At 35.2% G+C, this 6,969-nt stretch overlaps 1 long non-coding RNA gene across 2 annotated transcripts; it reads right to left on the bottom strand.

Annotated features, from left to right (window-relative positions):
• Positions 1-1,171: 1,171 nt before the first annotated feature.
• Positions 1,172-5,436, bottom strand: LOC146557578 (uncharacterized). Of its 2 annotated transcripts, XR_014888637.1 has the most exons (4): positions 5,090-5,436; positions 3,834-3,989; positions 3,306-3,398; positions 1,173-3,007 (listed from the first exon to the last, which is right to left on the bottom strand). It is a non-coding gene; the product is annotated as an uncharacterized LOC146557578 (long non-coding RNA). The 2 variants fall into 2 exon arrangements; XR_014888636.1 differs by lacking the exon at positions 5,090-5,436 and having other exon boundaries at positions 1,172-3,007; positions 3,834-4,181.
• Between the last annotated feature and the right edge of the window lie 1,533 nt (positions 5,437-6,969).

Here is a 6,969-nt window from a genome sequence, read left to right as displayed (position 1 = left end):
GCTTAAAATAATATATATATATATTTTCACTTTCGGCTTTCAGTATTTCTATGAACTGGACAACACAAATTCCTAATTAGAAGTCAGTGAACACTGCAGCCATGCCCGTGCACAGCACAGCTCACTGTTATAGAAAGGAACGATGGTTAATGTTATTTGTAACACCTGCGCTTTCCCAATGACAACTCAAACGTGCTGTTGAGAGGAGAGAAGAAGAGCAAGTTGGCCTGTAATGAAATACGTTGAGAAAATAAGACAATTCGTGTTTGAAACGACTGATTTGTTAAAGTTTTGTGACAATCCTCTGAGCTCACTGCTCACTTCAAACATGATATAGCGGAGGGGTTCAAACAGCAGGCAGAGATGCACTGACATGTCAGAGTGGGAGCACCGAATGCTGCGTTTGCCGATGGAGCGCAGCTCAAACTAGCCAAACTTAATCCAATTACATGAGCGTTTCTATAAAGACAATGAAAATCCAAAATCTTCAGGAAACTGATATTTCCAAGCTGAATGATGCACACTTCTGATCAGAAGTTCATATACACTCATGGGTATGAATCCTAATCTTGAGCTTTTAATTTTTTTTTAGAACTATTTCTTTTTCGAGGTGAAATGATTATACAGCATACATCTTTAATGACTTTATTAAAAAGGAATTCAAGACTCAAAGATTCAAGATTCAAAGTGTTTATTGTCATGTGTACAGAAGAAATAGCATTTCTCTGTGCAATGAAATTCTTCCTTTGCTGTCCATACACAAATGCCAAGTTAGGTAGGGTTGAAGGAACAAAGATAAATAAGGATAAAAATAAGACAAGATATTAAGATAAATATGGTAAAAATAAGGATAAAAATAATGAAAGCTAAATAAATAAGCACAAAAATAAGTAAATGAAGACAAATGAGGTATGCAGTTGTCAATGTAAAAGGATGTACAAAGGAGCTTAATGTGCGAAATGAACTTAGTGTGCAAATTGCAGTTGAGGTAGGTCAGCTGTTCAGGAGTCTGATAACAGTGGGGAAGAAGGAGTTGGAGAGTTGGAGAAGGAGGAATTGGGTGCACCCGATTTGCTCTAACCAAACAGGCTCAGATATATATACATACACCCTACACTCAAAAAAATGAAACGTTGACTTTAATTAAAATTATTTTGTCAACAGGTTCCACGAAATTGAATTATGTTAGTTTAAAGCAAAAATCTTTAGTTCATCTAATTTAAAAAAACTACTTAAGATTAACAAGACATATTTAAGACTAACTAAATCAAGTTATGTTGTATGAACATAGATGATATATTTTCAGGTTAGATAGTTTAGATTAGTTACTTCAACACATTTCTTATTTGTGGCAGTAAAATGTTAAATTTAAGTTAGATTAATTCAAATATTATATTTTCAGCCACCTTGTGCTTTATTAATTAGTTTTACATAAATCTATTTTGTCAACAGGTTCCACACAAATGAATTAAGTACATCCAACTTATTTTTTAAAATTTATTTTATTGCCAACACCTTCAGTGAGCATTTGTGTAAACCCAGTCCAAAATAAAACACAACAGCTCATTAGGGTTAGTAATTAACAGTATGTAGACAGATGCAACATCAAGACTTTAAATTAAATGTCTGTATCTACCAGAAATAGAAGAAAAAAAACGCATTGAAGATCACATAACACATTGATAAGATGACACTTGAGTTAGGCATATGTGATGCTAGTAAGGTCTGTGAGTGTTTTTTTCTTTTAGTGTCTAAAATGGATAGCAAAGTTGCTATTTGCAATGATTGCTTAGGGTCAGTCCAGTAACACAATGCCAATGAAGTGCTTTCCTTTAACAATGCAAAGTGAAGTGTCCACCTCAACAGCCACAATTAAAAAAAAAAAAAAAATGTAACAACAACAACAACAACAACAATAATAATAATAATAATAATAAATAGTCCACTGATATTAGCAATCAAAGAAAATTACATCACCATCCCAAATAAAACTTTAACAAAACATGCCAACATTATGGTCTAACAATAAAACAGCTTGTCAGCGTTCAGTTTTTTTGCAACAGCACAGCAGTAACCATTTAACACTCGCCACTGTCAACATTTATTTTACCAGTGTTTGGGCAAAAAACTTCAGATGTAAACATTTTAACATGGAAACAATTGTTCGTCTTTAAAAGTCCACAAAATATACATTCATCCTGCATTCCCAACTTGGATGATCTGATATCCTCGTGTTGGTGTTGTTCCCAGACCATCATGAAAATGTTGTTCCAGGTTCAACATTGCAAGTGACCAATCACATTGTTGTGACGTTATTCTATTCCAAGCCATTCGTGCATTTATGAAATTCCAATGTTGCAAGGACAATATCAATTCTGATTACCGTTTATTAAAGGGTTACGGTTAGGGTTAGGGTCAGTTGATCGGCGGACAGAGGCGGTTTCACGCAGCTTAAGTACAGTTTTTTGTTTTACGCCGGTTTTTCCCGAAGTCGCAAAAGTATGACGTCACAACATTCTGATTGGTCACTTGCAATGTTGATCCTGGAACAACATTTAGTATGATGATCTGGGAACAACACCAACACGAGGATATCAGATCAACCTCCGAACTTACCCTTATTTTTAGTATGTATTGCAATTACCTTTACAATGCACACAATGTAACACAAACTGAATATGAACATATTTCCACCTCATAACAATATGCCTTGAACGCTAATATACACACCACCCTTCAACATTTCTGGTGCAGTATCATCTCTCAATTAAATCCTTTAAATCTCAATACTTTTGATTGTCTCTTAGCTTTCAGTCTTGAGGTTAACTGAGATTCAGTGCATATATCCCACCCATTAAGAGTGCACATGCAGAGGCCAGGTCTTCCAGGTCATGCAGGACACACTAGATGGTTATACCCACATCGGCTGGAGGAGTGCTGGCATCAGCTCTTTCGATGGTAAAGATAGCAAGGGTAATTTGTTCCAGCTCCCTCTGAACAGCTGTAGCTTAGACACAAAAACATAGAAAAATGGCATCCAGTTTTAAAAAAAAGAAAGAAAAAGGGCCAAAGCTACCCTTTAATGACATAAACACAATATTAGGAACATGCACCCCAGTGCGCCACTATTTTAGACTACAGATTCAACGATAAATATAAATAGTTTGGGTATACAAGAAGATTTCCCAAAACATTTAAACAGGTTCCATGCAAATTACAACAACAACAACATTACAACATGCAACAACATTAGTTATTCAAAATTTGGTTTAATACAGATAAAAAACTAAACTAAAATTACCAACCAATTATTCTTTGAAGAGGATGCTTGGGTCTTCATTCAGGTAAAAAGGTAGTGCCCTGAGGACACACTCCCTCCCCTTTTCAATGGTTTCCTTCTGTAGAGAGTGGCAGAGATACAGGAAGAGAAAACAGATATACTTTAGGATGACAGAAACTCACATTATACGCAAAATGAATGATAGACATGTACACAAGACCAACTAATCATCACATGGACATGAATAGTTAACCTGTTGGGCAGGGTTTCCACCACATTATATATGTCCATAATGGAGGTAAAGACAAACTAATACATCATCTTTTTTGCATTCAAAACATAACATAAAAACATTCACTTCTGGTTTAACCTAAATCAAGGGATCAGATTTTACATATGTTTAGGTAATTTAAATTTTCCAACGTTTTGAGTACCAAACTTTGTCTTGCTTAATATAAATGTAAGTGCACTGTGCAGCTACCATACACTAGCTGTTTAAATTTGAAAATGATCTTATTAGCCATAATATTTTGCTACCAACAGAATAACGCACCTGTGTGGCTGGGGCCAAAGTTTGTCTAATTTTCTTCCCTGCAACGCCTCCTTTTTTCTTGAAGACTTTTATGAGCTGGTCAGTGTATTGGTCAAGTTGTGTAAAAAGCCTTGGAACATGTGCAGCAGTAGTAATCCTCACATATTCTGCTTCCACCTGAAAATATGTCAACAAACACAACATACTGTACTGTAAATATACATACTATATGTACACATATACAAACTAAAACTAATGTAGTAAGACCTCATTAAAGCTATAATTTTAACACAAACATTTACACAAAATGCTAATGGAGCCATTACAGCTTTTATTGTTATTTATCAAGTTCCAAAAAATATTGATCACAGCTGATCTGAAAATAATTTCATGCCTCAGGCCCTTGAACTGCAACCATGGTTCAGATGTGGAGAAGAAATAACAGGGGCATGGGATGGGTCACAAAAGAAAACTTAACTTATAAAACAGTTTTGTTTTTAAAAGTATAACAGTTCACATACAAGCTCAGCAATACCACATACACCACATCAGTATAGGAGGGAGCAGGTAAAGGCAGGATCTGAGATTTATAAAGAAAAAAAAAATTAATTCCTTAATTTCAAGAAGCAAATTATTGTTTGAATTACAACTAAATAAAATACTACTCAGAAGAAAAGCAAGAGATTGACACTGCCATGTGCTAACTTTCTATAGAAGCAATTATCACCAGGTCTGTCGACCTCCATTGTCTGTCCACTCATATGTCTTGAATAATTTTATTAAAAAAATTAAGTGTGTACTTTCACAAACTGTAATTTATAACTACATTGATATGTATAACTCCGCTAGGAAACATGCTGTATTTACAGACCATTTTTACATAATACAGATTACTGATAGAGCAGAACAATGGTGTCACAGTGGCTTTCGCCCTTCACTTTTTGGATTTTAAATGTCACTTTATGCTATCCTTGCTATCCTATTCGATATTTCCGACTCTCGGATTACAGAAAAGGAATCCCAAGAAAGCAAATGGAAAAATAACCCCTTGAAAGAATAACCCCATGAACCCCTGTAGCTAATCCCTTAATAAAACAAAAAACAATAAAAATGTTTCTTACACAGTCCACAAAATAAGCATGTCCAGGACCCAGTAAAACTAATGTAAAACAAGCGCACGCAAACGATATAACATGTCTTGTAAGACAAACGCAAAATATAACCATGCTGGACATATAGATACTACACAACATAGTCAAAGAAAAAAGTGGTCTTACCTCTCAAAGAAACAGCAGCTTGGCGCCAAAACAGCCTTTTTCAGTTAAATTTGAAGTCTTGTGCATGAGCAGGCACAAGCCGTGAAACCTTCTTGTTCTGCGCGGTTTCATTACAACTGTTTTTGCATTACTGCCACCTTGTGGATATACAAGGTATATCGATCCTCATTGACTTAACTTAAATGTTATGCGATCAAGTAACACATTAGTATTATGTACGTTGAATAATAGACACAATTACGTAGACTTGATTAGAAAAACATATGTTAACTTAACAAAAACATATATTTTAAGTAAAATGAAAATAAATAATTAATATACACTGAACAATCCACCTCATTCATTTTTTTGAGTGTATGAACATTTGGTTAAATGTCCCCTAGCCAGTTGCATCTCAACACTTTTGGTAGCTGTCAACAAGCTTCTGGCATAATTCCAGCTGGACCACTCTACTTGGCAGAATCGGTAGAGTTCATTTAAATTGGTTCGTTTCTTGGCAGAGACTTGGCTTTTAAACACAGTCCACAAATTTTCAATAGTCTAAGGCTGGAGGTTTGATGGTTCCTGGGTTGTTCCTGAACATCCTAACCAATTTCCTCTAAGTGACAGTTTGGGTCTTCTCCAGATATTGGCAAAGTGGTGACACATCTGAATAACTTGCACTTACCTACAGTTATTTGAAGTAATGATCCTGAAATATGCAGTTATTTAAAAATGTCTCCAATATAAAAAATGAGAATCATATAAATCTATGATTCTCATTTTTTATATATTCACTGAGTTCCTTGGCCTTTTGCTTTGTTCTAAGTATCGGTCAGTCCAATGAGAGCAATCAAACAAATCCTTTAAGACTAGCAAAGAGAAACTACCAGTTGTAATCAATTATAATCACTAATGAAAACATGAAGGGGGTTGTCCAGTTAAAAGACACTGTAGAATCTCGAGCATAATAAACAAGACCAAAATTCAGTCATGGGACAACAGCCTGTTGTTGTAATGCCAGTTACAGAAAATGTGAAACAACATAAAAATAGGCTGGCTGAATATTAATAACCAGGGTCAAGAAATATGTCACCTCTCTGCAAAGGTAGGTGTATGATCAGCACTAACTTTTTTACTTACTCTGTAATTTCAGAGCTGAAATACAGAGCCAGACATGAAAAATGTGTTGCTTACCAAATATGACAAATACAAAAGACGGTCTGGAAAAGGTTTATTGGTATTCAGTCTGTACTGTATTGGCTGGCACAATGCTGCATTTAATGAATTACACTATACATGCATCCCATGGGATTCATCAAACATCTGTGGAGAGTCGGTCCACAGTGAAGGTCATAAGAGGATCTGTCTTTTTGAAGATATGGATGTGGAACCTTTTCCTTTTTTTCCTTTTAATTCTTTAAAATTTACTGTTAGGTTTCCACCAATAAATATAAAAAAACATAATGTGATTTTATCTGAATGGTCATCCTCTCGTGCAGCTCTCAAGCTCTTTCAGGATGACTGCTAAATTTAGATTTCAGTGTGGAAGTCCCATTCTGTCCACTTGCACTGGTGTTTTGGCAGTGTGTCACAGTGCTGACCATTCAACTAGAATTTCACTTGAAGCTAGTATGCATGAATATCATCCCTCAGACACATCAGCATGTTTCAGTGAAAACAGGGTCAATTCAGATTTCTTTCCATGCAAGTTTAACATCGGTGACCTAAAGAGGGATGTAAAAAATTAGCATCTATGAAATCTATACAGTACTGCATGAAAAAAGATGACTCTGATTGGCCAAATTTCAAACAGATATGGTTGTTAGAGCCCTACTGATTTGTCAGTAGGTCGATATTAGCTATTGGTATCAGTATTTATAATGACTGATAAACACACG

The sequence above is a fragment of the Mchenga conophoros genome, linkage group LG15 (assembly GCF_057382185.1).
Source record: "Mchenga conophoros isolate Kocher_MC1m ecotype Shallow Benthic linkage group LG15, M_conophoros_male_GT1.1, whole genome shotgun sequence".
NCBI classification, from domain to species: domain Eukaryota; kingdom Metazoa; phylum Chordata; class Actinopteri; order Cichliformes; family Cichlidae; genus Mchenga; species Mchenga conophoros.
This window is presented reverse-complemented; position numbering and strand designations above follow the sequence as displayed.